Source organism: Canis lupus, chromosome 36 (assembly GCF_048164855.1).
Source record: "Canis lupus baileyi chromosome 36, mCanLup2.hap1, whole genome shotgun sequence".
NCBI classification, from domain to species: Eukaryota; Metazoa; Chordata; class Mammalia; order Carnivora; family Canidae; genus Canis; species Canis lupus.
Window position 1 is genome coordinate 21,968,574 of NC_132873.1, and position 24,491 is coordinate 21,993,064.

The 24,491-nt window shown below is 36.4% G+C and overlaps 1 long non-coding RNA gene across 1 annotated transcript in view; it reads left to right on the forward strand.

Annotated features, from left to right (window-relative positions):
• LOC140625444 (uncharacterized) overlaps positions 1–24,491 on the forward strand; it is a 143,894-nt gene that overhangs the window by 111,664 nt on the left and 7,739 nt on the right. Inside the window, exons 5-7 of the long non-coding RNA XR_012024785.1 lie at positions 17–200; positions 15,447–15,537; positions 18,753–18,982. This is a non-coding gene — a long non-coding RNA (uncharacterized lncRNA). The remainder of the gene's footprint in view (positions 1–16; positions 201–15,446; positions 15,538–18,752; positions 18,983–24,491) is intronic.

Here is a 24,491-nt window from a genome sequence, read left to right on the forward strand (position 1 = left end):
GCATACTTTATTTCAGGTTACATACTGGAGGTGGCTAGCGAGAGAACTGCTTTATTGAAAAGATGTGGGACATTAGGTGCCATAGCTCTGGAAAGCAGGGCAGTTTACAGCGCCATCTGTCTTCAGGAAAAATTGCTGCATCCCACTCCCACCTCAATCTCCACTTCCTGGGTGATGGTCATGCCCTCAGCCGACCAAAGGTTTGTCTAATGAGTTGTGAAAGTTGCTTCTTTTGCAAACTGGCCTTAGCTCACAGTAGAATAATTAAGTAATCACTGCTATCATGTGAATCCAGCTTAATGTGGCCATGTTTGGGTCCATATGGGAACGATTTGGCATAGGAGGTAATTACTGAAAGCATAAGTGTAGTCTCATTCTTTAGCAAGTGGTAACAACATCAGCGACAGTTACCCATCATCACTTTATCTGACAGTATTTATTTAGCATCCACAGGCCACTGGCTCTATACCATGGATTATCCTAGCAAAGTGGGTGTGGACCTTGCCCTCTGGGTACCTACAAGAGAGAACAGATAGCAGATCATCAGATGTGCAAACTGAGCACTTCCTAATCCTCCTGCTTTTCAAACATCATGATTTTGCTGGATGCCATGTATCCCTACTGCTGTAGACAAGCTGCTCTAAGACAAAAGATGGAGGACTATAATTTCCACAGGGAATTGAAAGTCCTAATGCCTCAGTCAGGTATTAAACTAAGGTTCTACGAGTACAGAAATGCATTCAGGATCAAAGGAAAATACCATCAGGAATGTGAATGGGCCATTCCATCCTTCACCAGCCGATTACAGACTCCCAGAAGAAAGCTAAGAGCATCAGATTCGGGTTGGATCTTTCAGGCCACTTAGCCAACTTCCCACTTATATGGAAGTCTCTGTCATATGAGATTGTCAAATCAAGCCTATTAAAACTGTAGGAAATTTAAATTTTAATATAACCCTGAGTGATACACTGGGTTTGAACTTCAATTTAATTGTAAATATGAATATTTGAGTAGCAAGAAAGGACTGTACCATTTCTTGTCCTTCTGGCTTGTATAAGCAGTAAGCCAAGGCCTTTCATTTGCACTATGACTCATCACAGTCATTTGTTCTTCTCTGCTCTTTATTTTAGCAACTTCCTCCAAATACAAACTCTATTTTAATATGTTATTCCCAATTTATATAATATCATTGTGCTTTTTATGGAATGGCATTCTATTGCTGTTTTAAGTTGGAAGAAACTGAAAGATAATTCTTCTTGGAAAGGATTGTGATGAATCAGATCTAAGTCTTAAAAGCTCATGTAGTTTTGGATGCAAAACTTCAGAACTAAATGGAGCTGTATAGTGGGAGGAGAGATGAAAAGGACTTCTGTCTTTCAAAAAGATGTATCCCTTCCTTACAATTGCAGGATGGGGTACCAAATAATGTCACTGATTGAATAATCTGTCTCGAATGTGAATTCCTGGAGGATATGTTATCTTATCTATGTTCCAAAAAGAACCTACAAAATGCTTCTACAGAAGAATTCTTATTGCAGCATTTGATGATAAGTAATCCATTTTAGGTAGGTGTTCTCTTAATGAAAGGTCTGCACAGGACAATGAGAAATCTATTATATTGCCATCAGTTTTGTTTTAACCCAAGAATTTACTCATATTTTTTGCCAATATACATATGCCTTGATTATCATCACTTAATTAAACTATACCTTCTTGAATATTCTTGTCAAATCTATTTGTAAATAGATCGAGATATTTTCAGAGTGTTGGTGAGTTATAGCCCTGTCCATACAAACACTGTATCTGGCAGTATAATTTTATATGGAATCTGGAGTCTGTTAGAAAGACAAATCTCAGAGTGGGACCAGAGTTGTGGGTTCATGTAATCTGATCTTGCAAAGGCAGAGTGCCTTTTTATAGCCTCAATGTACAGCATACCCGTAGTAGCCAACATTCTCCACAGAAATAGAACCAATAGGATGTATGTGTGTAGAGAAAAATATTTAAAGAATTGGCTCAAATAATTATGGAGGGTGGCAAGTCCAAAATCTGCAGGGTGGGCCGGGGGCCTCGAAACCGGGAAAGAGCTGATGTTGCAGTTCAACTTGATTGTCTGCTGGTAGCATTCTTTCCTGCTTGGGAGAGGTCCATCTATTGTTCTATTCAGGACTTCAACTGATTAGATGAGGCCCGCCGGCATCATGGAGAGCAATCTGCTGTACTCGAAGCCTATAATTTAAATATTCATCTCATCCAAGAATGCCCTCACAGGAAAAACCCAGAATGATGTTTGGCCACGTATCTGGGCACCATGTTTCAACCAAGTTGACACATAAAATTAAATAAACTTTATGACAGCCAGGAGCAGCATTTGAAGAAGAAAGTTAAAAATTAAAAAAAAAAAAAAAAAAGTTTAAAAATAAGGGATCCCTGGGTGGCGCAGCGGTTTGGCGCCTGCCTTTGGCCCAGGGCGCGATCCTGGAGACCCGGGATCGAATCCCACATCAGGCTCCCGGTGCATGGAGCCTGCTTCTCCCTCTGCCTATGTCTCTGCCTCTCTCTCTCTATCTCTGTGTGACTATCATAAATAAATAAAAATTAAAAAAAAAAAAAAAGTTTGAAGAAGAAAGTTGCTTTTCTCTTTTTGCCCAATTTGGGCAACAGAATTTTGATTGTGATAGGGAAGTAATACACACATATACATGCACACACACTCATGAGGAGTTCATAGTTAGATTTTATGAAAGCAAGGATTAATTAATAGAGAATGAGTGAATTCACATTATGAAATGCCAACCTTACACCTTTTATCACATGATTAATACTAGCCAGTGTATATAATCATCTGCATAATACTTAAAGTGGGAGAAGGGATCTTATTTAAAATTCTGTTCCTTCTCACTGAGAGTCTTGTGACTTGTCTATGTAAATAGGATCCAGAAATTCTTCCAAATTATTCTTATCTTTTGTTTGTTCCATAAGACTCTCATCTCCAGCCAGTCCAGGGAGGGAATATCATTTATTTCAGGATGGCAGCCTTCTGAAATTGTTCAGATATAACTCCTTTCCTCTTCTCTCTTGCTCTGCAATATCTTGCAGATATTCAGAGCCTCTCACACTCCAAAACCCGCAAACATTCAAAGAGAAAACTCAGCGTTCTCTCGCTTTTCTCACAGCATTCCATCCCCTTAACATTTTTTTAAAGTGTCAAGCAACCTTTTTAAAAATATTTTTTTAAGTTTTTATTTATTTATTCATTCATGAGACAGAGAGAGAGAGAGAGAGAGAGAGAGAGAGAGAGAGTAGAGACACAGGCAGAGGGAGAAGCAGGCTCCATGCAGGGAGCCCGACATGGGACTCCATCCCGGGTCTTCAGGATCACGCCCTGGGCTGAAGGTGGTGCTAAACCCCTGAGCCACCCGGGCTGCCTGACCTTTTAAAAAATATTAATCACATGTTTTCTGTATTCTCAGTAACCAAGTGATTCTAGAAACCAAGCCAACAAGCAAGAGTGTTTCCTACTTTCCTTCCCTTTCTCCAGACCTGGTATCTCTATACAACAAACCCAGGGGCTTACCCTGGAAAAGCAGGACTCTCCTTAAAGATGAAGGAGGGGAGAGAAGGAGCAGGTGAAAGCAAGGTTGGGAATGGAGGAGGGAGAAGGTTGTGTAGCAGGGAAGAGAAAGCTGGGAGATCACACACAATAATAGATTTGTCCCAAGAACATTTCTAATCAATCATTTCTTTGCCAATATCATAAAAGTTATATGCTGTCTTCAACCGAGACCCTCCACTGTGTAAGGAGATGGGAAGCATGTCTGAGGCAGCACATGCCAAATTTGGACAGCTCGAACTACTGGGAAATTTCCTCCTATTGTGTTAAAATCTCCTCTGAAACTTGACTCATGCTCCTGCATCTGCCTCCAGGACCAATGAGTCTTTGTTACCTATCATGATCCTTTATAAATACATATTACGTAAATCTCATTTTTCCCAGTTTAAAGCCCCAAGTTCCCTCAATTAGTCTTTACATGACATGATTTCCAGACTTTTCTCTCTTTTAATCGCCCTTCTGGATGCTTGCTAGATTTAAATGTTAATATGGCTCAGAACTGACCTGAGTACAGCCAAAGATTGTCTGGCTTATAACCAGTTAAGTGGAATTACTACCATTTTATCCTATGACTTATGTGTATTAGCATGACAATTGTATTTGCATTTGCTTTTTAAACCATCATTTACACGGTTTGCTCATAGTGAGAATATAATAACTCAAATCTCCTGGTCTTTTTCATTACAGTTACTGCCAACCAAGGACCCCTCCATCCTTACTTTTCTATATTTGTTGTTAAGTTTTATCTGGTCAAGTCTATTGTTCTGATCTTTCAAAATCTAAATGTCTCATAATTACATAAAATATCCAGGACCCAGAACATTAAAGTTTTAATATAAAATGACTGATCCTGAGTCTGAGCAATGAAACCAAATAAACATACATTTAAATAAAAATAATCAGTATTAACATTTGTACAAAATTGAATGCAAAAATAAAATAATTCCTTTGAGAGGAAATATAAAAAAAATATTTTAAGTTATAAGATGGAAAATTAATAATTTAGTAGTAATAGTCTAGCTCCAAATCCCAGATTATATCATAAAGGCCAGAAAGTGAAGGAGGTAAGGGGTGGGGAGAATATAAACATACCAAATTCCTAATATCACATAGTGAGAATTAAAGGTTTCATTTCATTCATGAATTTGATATGTTGTGAAGTATAGGTTCACATATGCCTTGAGAAACTTAGCAATCACAAGTAAAATAAAATAAGATGTCTGTGTTCCAAATCACTGTGGAAGATAAAAGCAATCAAAACACCAATCGTAAACCAAAACACAGCCACACACAAAATAAACAGCAAGACATTACTCAGAAACAAAAGGAATAAACAAAATACTAGAGGTAAAGTCAAATATCAGATATAACAATTGAAGCAAGTTTTGTAAGCTTGCCAATGAAAGACCATATATTCTTTAGGATGAGCTTAAAATAAAGAACATGCAGATTTAAAACAAAATGACACAAATGTTTACAACAAAAACATGAAAAATGATAACAAATGGAACAGAAAGTGGTTAATATCTTTGATATATAAAGACCACATAATAATTGAAAAGGAAAATCATAAACTTCCATTAGAAAAGGGAGTAAAAGCCAATAACAGACAATTTAGAGAAGAAACACAAATAATATCTGTACGGAAAAATACTCCATGTCTCTCTAGTCAACAAAATTCAAACCAAATTAAATCATTTGCTTGGTCAAATGATGTTTTTGCCTACCAAATCAACAAAGAATTTGAAAAGTAAAGATTATTTTGAATCATGGGAAAATAGGTTTTTCTCAAACCACTGCTGGTGATAATGTAAATTGGTGCAAATTTTCAGAGAATCAGTTTGGTACTGTGTATCAAGGATCTTTAAAACATCTTTTTACTCTAACTTCACTTCTAGAAATGTATCCTAAGGAAATAATCAGAAATGCAGATAAAGATTTCTGAATAACAAATTGCAAAATTATTTATATACAAAGAGAAAAATTTCAGAATAATAGACTAATAACTGAATAAATTATAATGTGTTACTGTTTCACCAGAAATTATATTAATAGACTTTTAAATGACATGGAGTCAAAGATCACAATCAAATGCCAAGTGAATAAAATGTATGATTTTAATCCTATACATAAATGTGTGTGTGTGGTTTCTTCAGTTCTAAGGTACATTTTTCATATTTTAGTGCTTCGTAAATTAGGATGAATTATAACACTTAATATATTTCCTTTCTCAACCCAAAAATCTGTTTTTATATTGATGCATTATTTCAAAATGAATTTCATCTAGGAGTGAAGAAAGTACTGTGTGTCCATATGGTTTAAAATTTTTTACTTATATATTTAGGAAAGGAATTATATTTTAAAAAGATAGTTTTTTGTGGCCTAAAGATTGGTTAAAGGTTGCTTTTCATGTTGGTATTTAAAGAGACTATCTAATAAGAGTTCCTCTGTGTCGTGTTTGTGGTAGATGTCCATTACTTTTCCATCTATTTACTTTACTCTATTTACTAATAAGGACATGAATCCCATTTGGAGTGGATTTTCATTATGAATATATATCAGATCCTATCCTACTGATCAGTATTTTGTTTTGTGAGGTCAACAGCCACCTGTTTAATAGTCCTTTCCAGGATTTTTCAAGAGAACAACATCATGTCTACTTATTTACAGTTGCTAGAATCTATTCCCAAACCCTGTATTGCCCACAAAAATCTGAAAAATCCAAAGTGAGTCTGTTCTGTTCCAGTCTCCTGACATATCTCAGGGTCTCCTTGAGTCAATGATTACCCTAAGTCACCTCACAATCATGCCTAGAAGTTTCCTTAGAATCCTGGGGTGCAAGTCCTCTGGAGATGGAGTATAGAATTCATTTAAGCAGCACATTCTTTCTCAAAATTCGTGTACCCTTTTAACCCATGTTGGACTTCCTAAGTTTTGAAGATAATTTTCCTTGATTGAAATGCTCCTCTCATCTACCAGCATTATACTGCCATCTCCAGCATTGTACATTTTACTTCTTGTTCACATCTGTGATCGAAACAGAGTTGAAATGATAGGTTTTATTGCCTCTGTCACTTTTGTAAGCTTTGCCTTATCAGCACATTAACGATTCTGACAATTTTCTTATACATTTCACAATTTGTGTCCTTGGATATATGACCTTCCTTGCATTTTTATATGTATTCTTTCAAAATCTAAACTCATCAGAGAGTTTCTGAGCAGTCTTACTGTTGTCTTTATCTTCTACATGTATTTATTATAATGTATAAGAATTTCAGTTTTAGAGCCCTCTCTTAAGCCATGTTCTCCTTCAAAGCCTCTCTTCATAAAGCCATGTTTGAACTTTCTCTAAATTGCTTTTTAAATTTTTTTTATTCTTGAGGCATTGGGTTCATGCTTGGCTTTGATCAAAAGCCTTCATATTAGATATTAGCAGTTTCAAGATGGCGTGATCATTTTTCCTGCAGTCTCTGTTGCTTTTGTGATTCCAGAAAAATGAAAGATTTAAGCGAATAGTATACTTTGTCAAGATAATTAGGCTCAGTAATTGATATCGGTGAGTAGCTATGTGGCAGGGATCTGCTTGGTCCTGATTGCTCAGTTTTATTCTGTAACACAAAGGGAGAGCTGTCAATCTTGGGGTTTACCCTCAGGGAAATGCAACATGACTGGTCCGGCAAATTCAACTAGTATCGTTTGAAAAACTTTAAAGTCTACGTTCATGTTGTATAGAAGCATACAGAGTATACACACAGCGCACTGAAATCGAGACTCCAAAGTACCTCAACATGCTTCTCCAGGGCCCTGTAATTCATGACCACAATGAGCAGAACAGCAGTGTTCCTTGTTTATTCCATCTGAGTAACTCAATAGTAGTAAAATTAAAACTTCATAAACAAGAAGACATTGAACTCTTTAACAAAGTCAACTATGTTGTGAAAAAGCCCAAATGGGTTTTTCAATGCAGACATCTTGTCGAGATGCTTAATTTGTTTGTCAGACCCAAAATGTGGGAGTTTCAACAATTGTTATTTCTTTTCCATGTGGGACATAACAATATAACAACGTATATGGTTAGCATGTTGTCCTAGCCTTCTCTGTTAGGTTTTGGTTGAATTCTCAATTGAAATGATGATGTGTGTGTGATAGCTGAAGAGCGTAAGTCAAGATATCTAACATCTGTTAGATTGATGTTTGCCTCAGAAAGTCTAATGGTGTGAGAGAAGGAAATATCAGAACTTTTATTTGTATTTATTCTTTATCTTTTCAATTTTAGTTTTTGTGCATGTTTAATAACATATTGTAGAAGTACATTTGTAAATATATTAATAGGTGAATGTAAATATATTGTGGGGATTAACATTTATTGATTGTAGTTCATGATTTAAAAAGTTGGGAACCATGATGTTTCACATAAAAGTGGTCCCCAATATTTTTTGTTATATATGTATATATTATATATATTCTTCTAGAACTTGGAACTGATATTTTTATACATTAAAAAATGGAGTCTGTTAGTATTTACTGAGAACCCAAGAGGAATAAATATGCTGGAGCATGGAAAAACAAGTTAAATTAAAATAAGAATTTCTTGACCAGTGAGATTTGGTAAATATTAGAATTAGCCGGCTATAGAAGGAAAGACTTTTAGCATTCCCTCAGTATTTGTTCTTTTTTCCTCCTAAGTATTGGAACCCATGATTTTTAAATTGTGCCCATTCCTCAGTTTCCCTTGCTACTAGTGCTGTAATGTAACTAAGTTATAACTAATGGGCCGTATTGAATGTGCTTTGACTTTTCAGTGCATTAACAATTCTGACAATTCTGACAATATTGCATGCAGTTTCTGAAATGTGTCCTTACAAAGAAGAGGCATGTCATTCTCACCTTCCCCCTTCCTGCTGGCAAGAGTAAGGAGGCAATGACTAAAGATGAAGCATCTATCTTATACCATGAGGAAGAAGACATGTACTGAGGATTCACCACTGAATCTAATCTGACTAATGATAAATTAATTAGATTTTGAAATATTTCCATGAAGTACAACATATTGAAGATTGCATCATAAAACATCTTATATACTGTGGTTTATACACTTAATTTTTCCACCTTTATTTAACATTAATGAGTACAGAGGAAAAGATAAAATTTTTTTCTTTTTCTTTTTTTTAGATTTTATTTATTTATTCATGAGAGACACACACAGAGAGAGGCAGAAACATAGGCAGAAGAAAAAGCAGGCTTCCTGTGGTGAGCCTGATATGAGGATTCAATCCTAGGACCCCGGGATCACAACCTGAGCCAAAGGCAGATGCTCAACCATTAAGCCACACTGATGTCCCGATGAAATTTCTTATAGTTAAAATAAATATAAATACAGCCAACAACAATAAAAATTAAGAATGGCAATAAAAGAATTGTAGTTTAGAATAGAAAAAAATCCCACGATAAGGAGGAGAGAACATTTGATTTGGCCAGAAGCAACAAGAAGCGACAGGGATTAGCAAGTGGGGCTGGATATACAGGTACAAAATATGTTCTCATGTTGAGAAATCATGAAATGTTTATTAACATTTCATATCGAAATGGGTAAATAGGTGGGAGAGAAAATTGTCCCATACTTGGTCTGGGATAAAATATTTTGTGTGTGAGACAGTTCACAACCAACATTCTTCTGGAAAGAAATTAGCATTCCTGATAAATGCTTAAGCAATTTTCTGATAAACTTTAATGCAATTAAGAGCTCTTCTGGGAAATCAGCTCCTACCCTCTCCGCTGATGTTCTTTAACCAGACTCATTTTTTACTGAATTCTGCCTAAAATTTGTATCTAAACATTCTCTTTTCCTATAACACATTCCTACCATGGTGAATCTCTGAATTGTCCTCTTTGGACTTCTTCCCTGGCCGCAAGAGAGAAATAAAAACAAGCATGAGATTTTTTTTTTTTTTAGCATAATCATATTAGGACAAAATAAAGTGTGCGTGTGAGGACATAGTAGTTGATAAATGAGGCTTAATGATTTTGGAAAGCAATGAATGCTGGGCTAAGGAATATAATCTCTTTGGGGGGAGTGTAGGGTCACTTTAAAAAGTGGCTAGAAACATAGTAGATGTTCAAATGCATAGTTGTTGGGCAGCCCGGATAGCTCAGTGGTTTAGCACCGCCTTCGGCCTAGGGTGTGATCCTGGAGACCGGGGATCGAGTCCCATGTCAGGCTCCCTTTAACTGTGTCTCTGTGCCTCTCTCTCTCTCTCTCTCTCTCTCTCTCTCTGTCTGTCTCTCATGAATAAATGAATAAATAAATCTTAAAGAAAAAATAACCCAAATGCATGGTTGTTGAATTGCATCGAGGAATTTGCTGCAATCCTGCTAGAGCTGTAGGGCCCCTTTGCCTGGTAACTGTGTGCTGAGTAATCTGGGGCAATCTCAGCAGCTTTTCTTTCCAGCATTTGACTGAAGCTATGATGTGAAGATCACCAATGACCTCCTTGAGCTGCTGCTGCGATTTGAGAAGCACCAATCTTAGCCTTCCTTCTTCTTGACCTACATAGTTCAGTCACAAGGTTGTCGCCCCCCCTCCTTATGAAAAGTCTCCCCTCCTGGGCTGTCATGACATTGTACTGTCTTGGTTCTTCTTTTCCTCTGTTTTCCTAATGCTGACTGCCAATCTTTTGTCTCCTCAGTGACTTTTCTCCTTCTTCCAGCCTCTGACTGCAGCCTTCGCAAGATATTGTCCGGTGTCCTCCTCTTTTTCACGGGCTTCCTTTTAGGGCTTTCATATCTGATAGTACATCCGGGGCCTCCTACAGTGCAGTAAATATCTTACACCATTGGAAATGCAAGAGCTATTCCTATTAGCACTATCCTGAAAATAGTAGAATAGATTTCTATACATTTGGGCTGGGCTGAAACTGCTTGGATGCACAGGGCTGGACCAAATGTCATCTCAATAATTTATACCTAGATGAGAATCTTATGCTTAGATTGTGTGTTTATCTGTTGCTGTACAGCAAATCCCTCCAAAATTTAGTAGTGTAAAATAATAGCAACCACTTACGTCTCATGCTTCTGTGATTCAAGAATTTGGAAGCGGCTCAGCTGGGTAGTTTTGCATCTTATGAGGTTACAAGCAAGTGATGTCTAGGCCTGGGGTCATTTTGAAGGCTTTCTTCACACACAAGCCTGGTGCCCCATCTAGGAAGACACCGACAGCTGATCGCTTGAACAAGTCAGGCTTGTGTTTTAACCTCAGAAAATCTTTGTCAGGCTTTAGCACTAAAGACTACCTTCGGGAATACTTTCTAAATTAATATTAATAGGGTTTATGGCGCATTTAAAACAGGTGCAATTGAAGGTCTCATTTTGCAAGGTTGTGAAGTAGAATGAAAATATATGGTAAGATTTTATCAGGTTATTTTTCTTTGCCATATCTATTTCATCTCTATGCCTTGTTTATGCTTCTAATGTTGCAGTTGTCACAAGGAATTTTAATTTTGACTGTGAACTCCTTGAAAGCATGGACCGTATAAATTTGCATCTGTATCCCAATTAGCACAGGCTTAGCATATAGTAGGTACAAAACAAAATTTAATCAATTAAATTAAAAAGAAAATTGATGCCATTAAGAAAAAATAGAATTATGTAACAAAAAATTAGAAACTAGGTAAAAGGCAAAAATGATACTGAACTTGATTTTTTTAATAAATTTATTTTTTATTGGTGTTCAATTTGTCAACATACAGAATAACACCCAGTGCTCATCCCGTCAAGTGCCCACCTCAGTGCCCACCACCCAGTCACCCCAATCCCCGCCCGCCTCCCCTTCTGAACTTGATTAAAGTCTGAACTTGATTCATGACAAATTTCAAAGAAATGTCAATGGAAATTATGATAATTAGCTTTATATTTTTCCATTCATCTGTCATTTTCAGTTGATACTCCCTTCCCTCTGACTTCCTTTGTGATTGTTTTAAAACAAATCTGCAAATCTTTGTCATTTCTGCAATACAAAGGTGGAGTCTAATTACTCTTCCCTTAACATGGGCCACCCTTAGTGAGTCAATTCTACCAAATAGAATGAAGGGAAGCAATCCTTTGACACTTCTGCAGCTATATTGGGAACAGTGACACAGCCTTCCCCTTACTCTATGTACTCTATACTCTTAGGAGCTATTCCCCTGAGGGCCTGAGCTGCCAAGTGAGAAGTTCAGATACCCTAAAGCTGCCATGATACAAGTAGAGAAACAAGTAGAGAGACCTCCTTGAGGAGCCTGACTTGTTCAAGCGATCAGCTGTCAGTGTCTTCCTAGATGGGGCACCAGGATTGTGTGTGAAGAAAGCCTTCAAAATGACCCCAGGCCTAGACATCACTTGCTTGTAACCTCATAAGACCCAAAACTACCCAGCTGAGCCGCTTCCAAATTCTTGAATCACAGAAGCTGAGACGTAAGTGGTTGCTATTATTTTACACTACTAAATTTTGGAGGGATTTGCTGTACAGCAACAGATAAGAAATATACACGCTCACTAAATTAACATCGTCCAAACATGTTAAGATTAACAAGTAAGACATCGATTTATGAGCTTCTAAATTTTATTCCCATTGAATAGCAAAAGCCAAGGCCCTCTCATTCCAGCTCAAGAGGTATGAATATGAAAATTCACAACTCCCTGAAGCCTTCACAGAGCTACCAAGAATGTCACTTTATCACTGCCTGGCTGAGGAGGAGGGGAGGTGGAGAGGGACAGGAACAGCGAAGTGACTGTAGAAGTCAATTAGCAAGTGATTGTGGAGGCTCACTGGCATCCCTGATTCAAACAGAATGCAATTTTTTTAGGACAAGGACATGTAAGCCTTTAAAGGATTTAGTATATCAACTTTCTCATGACTCAGATCGTGGGAGATAACACTGCAACTCCACTAATATTAAGACTTTCAGGTTCTGAAGCAGGAACAATTATAAACAGATATGGTCAACCTTAAAAAGGATTCTCTTGTTTTCAGAACTTTGAGTTTTCTTAGAGGAGCTATATTCTTTGACCTGATGAGAGGGACTTCTATGCTTCTTTTAGGGTATATAATGTACTTGGGTTGTTGGGTACAAAAATTATACCCAGACTGAAAGACAAAAAGCCAACAAGCACAGGCAGTTTGGCTAATATCACCCCAGCTCAGTGACCAATTCGAAGAGGATATCAACCAGGCTACTCAGGTAGGAGAAGGAGACAGAAGATGTTTGAGGGACAACTCATTACTTTAGAAGGTTCCAAAAGAATCTTGACTTTTGAAATGGGCCTGGCATTCCTAAATTGTTTGGGAAATTTTTAGAAACTGTAATATAATGTTGGACTTTAACTTCTTATGATTTGACTCCTTCAAAATGTATAAAACTGTGGGAGAGGGGTATTTCTTCACACTTTCTTTAGCTTGGTTATAATTGGGGCTTCCTGCCTACATGTGGTTCCCTCTGCCTGGAATGCCCTTCCTTTAGCCTGCACCCATAGCCTGCCACCTCATGAGCATATAGTTCTTGATCACCAGGTCATTTGTAGTATCACTAATGATGCTCACACCTCTATGAGATCATTTTCCATAACATGTGGTCTGTATTTGTTCTGACATCATTCACTAGACTGTGAACTCTTGGAAGCCTAGCCTTTAGTTGTTCCACCTCCCCCCACCATGGATCAAATATAGATGCTATTATGTATTTCCTAATTTCCACATCCCACTTCCTGGGCAAGTAGTAGGTACTCTCCTAATAGGTTTCAGTAGCTTACCAATTGTGGGGAGACAAAGGGGCTTGTCCAGTGAATCTCCCTAGATTGCCTGGCAGGAGCCAGCTGGTATTAATTAATACCTGTCATATCAGCAGGAGGGTCAACGGCTGGTTTCAACTTGCCACAAGGTCTCCAAAGGATATTGGTACTGGACAACTGGTATACCCAACATTGGTGTGTACTTCCCCTAAGCAGCTAGTAGCAAAACTTACAAAGTTTTACCCTCCTTATCTGTTTTCATGAGAACTCTACAAAAAGACAAGAAGAGGAGCTAGATGCCTCTCCTGCAGCGCACCCATGGTATGTCTGACCATACCCCATCCAACCACTCCTCTTCCTGGGAAGTGTGAGAAAAGGGGACTACATACATGTCTACTAACCTTCTGCCTATGTGGCTCAGTCTGTTCTGGGTGGGAATTATGCCATGTTTGACTGGACCCTTTGTCTGATACCAGGCTACAGGCTACTATTTAGAGATCAAGTGATCAAGAGAAATGAGACAAAGAAAAGAAAAAAAAAAGAAAAGAAAAGAAAAGAAGGAAGGAAGGAAGAAGGAAGGAAGGAAGGAAGGAAGAAAAAGAAAGAAAGAAAAAGAAAGAAAGAAAGAAAGAAAGAAAGAAAGAAAGAAAGAAAGAAAAAGAAAGAGAAAAAAGAAAGAAAGAAGGAAGAAAGAAAGAAAGTTTCTGAGCTTTGGGTAAAAAGCTTATTTTCAAAGGTCTTCAGCCCTGTGATCACTCTTTTTTTTAAAGATACCTTCCTGAAGCAAAAAACCAGAAAGGCAAATCCTGTTAGTTTGCCTGAACATGTTTCTTACAACTTCCTTGCCATTTTGATTAAGAAGTCCCTTGATTTTTTCTTTTGACCCTAGTTAAAACTGATTCTTGGATCCTTTTTTGCTCTCTGGAGGCTTCGTAAACTATCAGGGTACCACCTGAGAACCCAGAGACCAGCGAGTTAACTGTATGAAAATGAACCCAGTGGAAAGCTGGAATGAATGAATAAAAATAAATTATTTTATTATTGATATATGGTAAATTTGTTGCCATTCCATTGAGAGGGACTTTGCCTTCAGTGTCCCATACTCCAAGATAAAACATTAGGAAAACTTCTGCCTTTGAGTCAAAAACAGGAATGTCTCCCTATGGCAAATATCTACCTCTTAACCTTCTTCAAATTGTTAAACAGATTGGTGGTATGCTTATTAGCTCAAGAAGGAAATCAGTAGGAAATATAGAACTCTTTTTTAGTGTATAAAGCCATATAAGAATTATGCTTTCAGGTGAAACATTATGTTTTGTCTAATCACTATTTGACATTTTAATTTTGAGTTGTGGTACTTGGCCAGAAAAACTAGTATAACAGCCTCAACACCAGGCAAAAACTCATCCTTTCAACTATTTTGGTAACATGTCCTACTCTTTACAAAGACTTTTCAAAATTATATTTTATTATAAAATTCTCTAAACTTTGCATAAAACAATTGTTGTTTCTCCTCAGATAACACAGATATCTAGAAAACTGATTCATTGTAGGAACACACATGAGTGACAGAGGTAGGATGGCTAGCTCCTGGGTCTCCAAATTCTGGTCTTTTGTTATAAACTGCATATTGCTTCACTGCTATATGGCTTAACGAACAAAAGGTTCAGCAGAATCTTTGGACATCAAATGGCCTTCATGAAACAATGTCTTGATGAGTTAAGTAAAAATGAATCAGAAACACATGGATCCAACTTCCCTTGAAATATAAGAGGGCATACAAATCAAGGCAAAGAGCACTTAACAAACACTGGGTTTGGGTTTCCTGAACCTGAAATGTTAAAATAATTAGCAAGGACTTATTGAGGCTGAAAAGTGATCAGTTCCAGTATTTCTAACTCAAAACTGAAATGAAGAGAGGCGGGAAGGTCCTAGAAGAGAAGGGAGAGTGGCCATGGGGCACATGGAGGACCTTTGAAAATTAGCTTTTCCCCAAAACCACTTGTTTCCCAAAGCTCACAAATTTTGTTTTTATATATTTATTTTTCTGCTCTTTTGCTTTGATTTCCAGGTTTCAGCTGAAGACATATCTGAAATGCTCTGAAATGGTTCAGCACAAGTCTTTCTAGCCTCTTCTCAAAGGCAGGAAATGATGACATTTGGTAAGACAATGCTCTGTTCATTTTCGAGTTGGAGATAAATTCATATATTGGCCATTCAGGAAGTTTGGTTAAGTAATCAGGTTGAATTTATTTCCTAGTGAGCTGGACTTCTCAGCATTTCCCAAACCCAGAAAATAAACCCTTTCAGAAAGCACTGTGAAAAAGTTGTAAGAAAGAATTATTACGTACTAGGGTACAGATAGATTAAATAGATGGCAAACCTGGAGAAAATAATCCCCAAAACTTGTATTCCTAGAAACTGAGAGGCAGCAATTCTCTTGCTCGATCCTACATTGTATCTGGGATTCTCTGAATCCATTCTCTGGCCCTGATTGTCTCTGCTCCTCCTCACAGAGGCCTCTGGGACCCAGCCTGCTTTCTCCATCCTTTGTGATATTTCTCCCCGTGTTCAAGTCTGGCTGCAGAGGGTGGAGCACCTTTCCACCATTATTCCAGAATGCACATTATTTTAAAAAATTACTTTAGAGCTTTTATTGGTAATCAACATAGGAAACTGACTTGGGCAACAAAAACAGTAACCCAGGGGAGGTTGCAGAGCAGACCAAGTAATCCCTGGTCTCTCAGTTCCTGAACTTCTCTGTCAGCTGAGAGCTCAGATGCAGTGGTCTTGCCTGATCTCAGCAACCAGACCCCTCCTTTGAAGTTCACATGTATCTTTCCTTTCGAGATGGCCTTGGATCAGGCCTGAAGATAATATGCAGGTTGTATTATCATTAATGTCTCCCTGTATCAAAGGAACTGTCCATCTGTAATGCCCTTTTGATTAGAAAATGCTTGTTCACTATTTCTATGCACTGCTTAGAATTAGCCCTTTTGGGCATATTCTCATTACCCCCTCCCATTTATGAAAAATTAGGTTTTTTTTAGCCATTTCAGACCTATCAGGAACAAACTTAATTTTAAAAAATCATTTAAATATGAAACACTTCACTTACTCATCAATATATGTTATGGCCCAAAATGTCTGGTACTATGGATACAATGGTCAGTTGTATGATATAGTTTGACTCTAACACATTGTGAAAGTATTCAGCAAGGCCCAAGAGTCCTGGCTGAAGGGAGCAACTTTCTTAATTCATTCAACCAATACCATCATGTTTCTTCCTCCAGAGTCTCTATTGATAGTATTTTAGCATGTGACAAAAAATGACAGCAGTCTTTTAGATTTGGGGAGCATAATTCATGTGCATAATGCAATCCGACACTCCCTTAGATGAAAGACCTTCTTCCAGGCTTGAATCCATTGTTTCTTTTTCTACAACAAGAATAATAACTCTCTTCTATTTGAACATCTATTAAGATGTAAGCTTGTGATTTATGGTTCTCTCCTTTAATTCTTGAGCAACCCTATGAAACAGGTAAAATGAACCACATTTCATGACTGAGCAAATTTAGACTTAGATAAATTAAGTAATTTGCTCAACATTGAGCCATTGATAAAGTGGGAAAGTTCAAACTTGAACTCAGATCCAATGCAAAAGCATACTGTATTTACCACATTCCTCTCTATTTTCTCAGTTGTTGTGTATAGAATGTATGGAACTTTCAAAGAAAGGTGCTACATTGGGATGCCTGGGTGGCTCAGTGGTTGAGCATCTGCCTTTGGCTCAGGTCGTGATCCTGGGGTCCTGGGATCAAGTCCCACATCAGGGCTCCCTTTGGACACCCTGTTTCTCCCTTTGCCTATGTCTCTGCCTCTCTGTGTCTCTCATGAATGAATAAATAAAATCTTAAAAAAAAAAAAAAAAAAGAAAGTCCTATATAAATCTGTTCTGATGGTAGAGTAATGGTGGCCAGGAAAACTAATCTCAGTGTTTTATAAGGATAGCATTATAGTTCCACAATGTGTTAGAGTGGTAGGGACATTTATGACAACCAAATACAACCTTATTTTTACATAACCAAGAACCGCCTAGAAATAGAATGTTGTCTTCATATTGGTACCTAAAGCCAAGGCTGTCATCATGGTCCTCCCACTTCTCAAGCCAGGGTGCCTTCCAATTCATTTATCATCTGGTAAAACCAATCTAATTACAATCAAAAGAGAAATATTTCACCAAGAAAAAAACTCAGAAATCACCTCACTTCCACCCTAAATCTATCATGTCCAAGATCATTATTGCCAGGGTAACTATTTCTCAAACCCGAAATTCTGAGAAGACTCCTGAGTGTTTTGCATTGAGTTCCAATGGCTATCCAGTCTGAATACACTATTATTTTTAACATCTAGAGGTCAAGATCGAAGAAGGTAGATTTACAATGTTTCAAATGCCACAGATACTCATGATATGGGCACTTATCATAGTAGCATCAGTTGAGTCCTTGTTTTGCCTTTGAGTATGTAGTTGGGTTTAGGATCCCAGTTCGGTAAATTTATAACAGCTTTTTGATTGCTAAGACTCAGAGCTCCTTATCAGTCCTACATGATCTTCCTGTGTTTTCTTTTTCTGTTTGCCACAAGTCCTAGGAATTCAGCCTGTTTTCCTATTTCAGTGTAAAGAAAACAATGATAGTGCAACCAGTTATTTCTATTTCTATTATGTCCAAACACTGTCCTAGGGGCTTTACATTTATTATTTCACTAATCTTTATGAAGTAGGTCCTATTATTATTTCCATTTTATAGATAGGAGACTGAGACAAAGAGAGGTTGTTAAATAACCGACCCAAGGTTAAACAATTAGTAAGTGGTTGAGATGCTCTGCACCGTATGATTTTGGTTTTTCCCTTTAGAAAAAGGTCCTCCAATTCTCTCCCTTGTCCCAAAAGACATAAACATTATTGTATGCCTTCTCCTGTCATATTAAAAAAAATAAGATTTTCCTGGGAATTGCTGCTACAAAACAGAGTATCACAGTATAAACACTGGTGAGTTATAACGTTACAGAATTTTACAAAATTCTTTTGATTGTGATTTGTGTTCTGTAGTTTATAACTGCCTGCTAACATAACAAATGGAGGCCCCAATGGTCTTCTTTTCTTTTCTTTTCTTTTCTTTTCTTTTCTTTTCTTTTCTTTTCTTTTCTTTTCTTTTCTTTTCTTTTTTCTTTTTTTTCTTTTCTTTTCTTTTCTTTTCTTTTCTTTTCTTTTCTTTTCTTTTCTTTTCTTTCTCTTTCTTTTCTTTTCTTTTCTTTTCTTTCTTTCCCTGATGATAGCAGGTTTTTACTCATCTGTGCCTTTATTTCTTACCTGAAGACGCTGGTAATAGAGGACGTACCAAAGGTGTACCTCAGTCCTGTCCCATGGGCTGATGTCTTCACTGAGACCCTCCAGACATCATGGAATGCCCATCACCAGATTTTTGTGTTGCCCAGAATGATCCCCCTTAGTGGAGGAAGAAGAAGGAAAAGGAGGAGAAAGAAGGAAGAAAGAAATGTCCTTCACCTTAGAGGCTAATCCGCTTGTTTTTCTGTGGCATATTACTGGTAAGGGTTGAGAGTATACTGGGACTTAAATTTAGATAAATATTTCATCACCTACCTTTGTGGAGATGGTAACAGACAGACGCCATTAGGATCACATGGTACATTGAGCCATTGGCATTTTCCATAGCAACACCAGATGTTGAATTTTTCATGTCCAGCCTATAAGTTGTCCAGGTGTTGGTCTTTGGGAAGCAGGCAGATACATTTCATACAGAAGTGAGCTCCACTGTTTGTTTGTTTTTTAATGGTAGTTGATCTACTTATTTATTTATTTTTAATAATGCTCCACTGTTTTTTTATTGATCTAGTATTATACTGATACTTCTATGTGTTTAGATATAGATAAAATCCTAATTAAAATCAGAAAAAACAAAGAAGTCACTGTAATGGGAAGATACATGTCTTAGCTCTGCCACTGATTAGTTTTGTGATTTTGGCAGATTCTTTAATTTCTTTGGGACTCAGTTTCCTAGTTTTTAAAGTGAGAGAAAAAACTTTAACATTTCTGAGATATCTTTTCATTCTAGCATTCTTTGATTTATAGGAACCATGTGAATGAAAGAAGGCTTTCAGAAACTTGAAAATACAGTATTATAGGGGAACGTATCTTCTGTTATTTTTAATTTTATCGGACTTTATTTGATTCTGAATATTAAAACAGAATTGAATATTTTTCAATTAGCTTCATATGTAGTACCAAACACATATTTAATTCACGAAGAAAAAAACTAAAAACTACTATGGGGGGAAGTATTTCAGTTTTCTTAGACATTAAATGGCTCATTCAAAGCAACATTTTGATAAATTGTGTAAATGAGAGAGGAACATATGGATTAAATTTTCCTTGAAATACATACGCACTTAAAAATTAAGAAGAAAAAGTGCTTGGCAAAGCCCATTTGGGGTTCTGCCAAATGGGAAACATTTTAAAAATAGTTGAAAATGCAGTTCTATCTCAAAATGCTGCCATATTCACCCATCCTTATTGATTATGTATTTTTAAATTTGTGAATTACTCTCCCTGTATTTATTTTTGCAGTTTGTTTTATGCCCTGGGGGCTTGTTCAATTTTGCTACCTTTAAAACAAAACAAAACAAAACAGAAAGCATAGTCCGTCAGTCACTGATGAGCATATCACAGTTTTTATCACTCCCTGTGAGATTCCTGTTACTTGACTTCTGTGGAAGTTTCAGTTTGATCTCTCCTGGTGTAACAACTGGCATTAATTCATACTGCTGTAATGAAAAATTCTAAAGAGCAAATAAAGAGGATTTGGTCTTTGAAGTTGGGCTATATAGTAAGTAACTTTCTAGTAAATCATGCTATTGCAGTGGAAGAGCTTTGAGGGAAAACAAGCCCTGAATTTCGTGATTATGTATAATTCAAAACCAGAAAATCAAAATACTCAGAGATAACATTCTTCTAGATGGACAGAAGAAAGATTTGGGCTTATTAATGAATCCCATGGTACATCCTGAAGAAGAGAAAAATTGTTTTCTCAAAAATCTTTAAAGTCGCAGATTTCTGGTCAAATTGGCAGCACATTCTAGTTGTCAGGGTTGAATTTACCTAAGTAAAATGACTCGGTGCAATCTGTGTAATTATTCTAACAGCCGATTGCAGATTCACTGAGGAAGTCACACCTCCACAGAGAAACACACAGATTCAGGTCATTAGGACATCTTCCTAAAACACGACATGCTGGGTGAGATTTTCTCCCCTCTCCCTACTTCTCTCTCCCTTTTTAAATAATCTAATTCTTTCAGCAAGATTGCTATTTTGTCATGAAATTACAAGAAAACAAGAACATTTTCTTAGTGTTAAAATATTAATTTCGGCATGCCTGGGTGGCTCAATGATTGAGCATCTGCTTTTGGCTCAGGTTGTGATCCCAGGTTCTGGAGATCAAGTCCCACATCAGGCTCCCCAGAGAGACCTGCTTCTCCCTCTGCCTGTGTCTCTGCCTCTCTCTCTCTCTGTGTCTCTCATGAATAAATAAATAAAATATTTTTAAAAATAAAAAATAAAATAAAATCTCAAACTCTAGGAGATAATACCATCAGATACAGCATTCTACCCAGGATATGTCCAAGGCAAGAATTAGATTTATTTTCACAAGATAGTAGAGTATTTTATCCTTTGAGGCTAATCTCTAGAACATGGAGTATATTTCTATTGTTGGATTGTCCTTTTTATTCATAGTATCAAAATGTTATATGTTATTTTTAATAATTATTTTTCAATGAATTCCCTATGATTTAAAGAGAAACTTTCCTCACTGGGCTTATATATTTTATCCCCACAAAATTGCAAATAGGTTTTGTACAGTTTCACGAGCTTTGAAATAAAAAAAATAGGCAATTTCGTATAACAATTCAAACAGAACTGAAGACCTAGCTGGCACCCTTGGAACTTCCCATGTGCTTGGTTTATGTTTAAAGGGCCATTCAACACAACAGAGTATGTTTGAAATATAAAAGAAGTAATTTTGAAATGCTTTATTCCATTTATTTGGGAAATGTTATAAATTATGTTTTTTGCTCTCTGGTAACCCAAACATTTTAAATATATATTATTCAATTCTTTATTTGTTCAAAATGTAGTGGCAGATTCAGAAAATCTAAAAAAGAAGAGCAAATGTAATTATTTGCTCAATTATTTCAGTTTGTGAATAAAGGAAGCTAGGTACTTACATGCCTTCCTTAGTGTGAGTGTTGATTTGTCATACTTAGGTCAGACCTAACTATATCCTTACAGTCTGGAAACTTCAATTATCATCATAGTTTCTTGGTTACTAAAAGAAATTACTTTTTAAGAAATTGACTTTAGGGGCAGCCCGGGTGGCTCAGTGATTTAGCGCCGCCTTTGACCCAGGGCTTGATCCTGGAGACCCAGGATCGAGTCCCACATCGGGCTCCCTGCATGGAAGCCTGCTTCTCCTTCTGCCTGTGTCTCTGCCTCTCTCTCTCTCTCTGTCTCTCGTGAATAAATAAAATCTTTAAAAAATTATATAAAAAAAGAAAAGATGCTTAACATCACTAATCATTAGGGAAATACAAATCAAAACCAAACTGAGATTCCACTTCACATGCATTAGAATGGCTATTATAATGAAACAACCAACCAACCAAAACCTACAGATGTTGGGTAGGATGTGGAGAAATTGGAACGCCTGTGCATTGCTTGTGAGAATGTGACATGGTGCATCTTTGGTATAAAACATTATCTTGATACCTCAAAAAATTAAACATAGAATTACCATATGATTCAACATTTCCACTTCTAGGTATACATACAAAAAAAATTGAAAGCAAGGACTTAAACAGATACATCATCGTGTGTAGTAACATTATTTACAATGCCTAAAAGGTGGAAAGAACCCAAATGTATATATACATGTAATTGAATATTATTCAGCATGGTACATGTATGGAATTCTTATACATGTAACAACATGGATGAATCTTGGACATATCTAGGTGATGTAATCTAGGTGAATAAACTAGATACAAAAGGACAAATATTGTATGATTCCATTTAAATGAAGTTCCTGGAGTAGTAGGACATAACTAGGTGACATAATCTAGGTGAATAAACTAGATACAAAAGGACAAATATTGTATGATTCCATTTAAATGAAATCCCTGGAGTAGTCAGATTCATAGAGACAGAAAGTAGAATTGTGGTTACCAAGAGCTAGTTACTATCAGTTTAACATAGGATGTTGTAAACATAAAATATTTTATGGTAAACACAAAGGAAATACCTGCAGTAAATACACAAAAGATTATGATAAAGGAGTCATAGCATGCTATCACAAAAAGTCACCAAATCACAAAGGAAAACAAGAGAGGTAGCAAGGGACAAAGGAGCTACAGAACAAAAAACAACCTACAAGCAACAGTAAGTCCTTACCTACCAATAATTACTTCAAATACAAGTGGATTAAATTCTCTAACCAAAAGGCGTAGTATGGCTGAATGAATTTAAAAAAGCAAGACTTAACAAAATGCAGCCTACAAGAGACACACTTTAGTTTTAAGGACAGATAGACTTGAGACTGAAAGGATGAAAAAACTATTTTAAGCAAAATATGGCCAAAAGAAAGCAGAATAATTATATTTATCAGACAAATGAGATTTAAAGCTAACAATGATCAAAGAGACAAAGTTATATAATGAAAAAGAGGTCAATTCATCAAGAAGATATAAATATTTATACATCCAACATCAGAGCGCTTACATGCATAAAGCAAATACTAACAACTAAAAGGAGAAATAAACAGCAATATCATAATCGTTGGGGACTTTAATAACCCACTATCAGCAATGGATAGATCATTCAGACAGAGAATCAAGAAAGAAATGGCAGATTTGAACAACACTGTAGACCAAGTGAACTTCCTCCAACAGTAACTGAATACACATTTTTCTCAAGTGTACATAGCATGTTTTCCAGGATAGATCATATATTAGGTTACAAAACAAGTCTCAACAAATTCAAGTAGAAATTATATCAAGTGTTTTTTCCAAACACAATAGTATGAACTAGAAACAGTAACAGAAAAAAAGCTGGAAAATTCACAAAAACATAAAAAAATAAATAACACTATCCTGAACAACCAATATTTCAAGAAATCAAAAGGGAAGTAAAAATATACCTTGAGACCAAGAAACATGGAAACACAACATTCCAAAACTTATCAGTTGCAGCAAAAATAGTTCTAACAGAGAATTATATAGCTATAAATGCATATATTAAGAAAATGAAGAACTAAACCCAAAGTTAGCAGATGGAAGGAAACATAAAAGATTAGAACACAAATAAATGAAATAGCAAATAAGAAAATAATAGAAGAGACTAACAAAACTAAGTTACCAATAAATACAGGTTATATAGAATGGACAAATTCCTCAACAGACACAAACTACCAGAGCTCAGTCAAAAAGAAAGAGATAACCTAAACAGTCCTATATCTACTAAAGAAATCTACTATAGTTAAAAATCTTCCTAAGGGGGGAATAATAAATGTCAGGTCCAGATGGCTTTGCTGGTGAATTCTACCAAACATTTAGGAAATAACTAATACTAGTTCTTTATCATTCAGCTGATCACTCATTTATGTCCAGAACTACCACCTACTAAAGCCAGTCATATTTGGATACTTGATTTTTAACAAAAGTAGTGCTGGAGAACAATAGGAAAAGGATGGTCTTTTAAATAAATAATCCTAGCTCATTTGTTTATGTGGAAATAAATGAACCCTGACATCTACCTCTTACCAGTCACAAAATTTAGCATTTTGATTATTCATCTAAATGTGGAAGATTAAGCAATGGATCTTCTAGAAGGCAATGTAGGAGAATAGAAGATATCTTCATGGATTTGGGACAAATATTTCTGAACTAGGACACAAAAAGTACTAACTATAAAGGAAAAGATCCTAAATTGGACTTCATTAAAATTAAGAATTCCTTTTGTTGAAAGATACCAAGAAAGGAAAAAGTT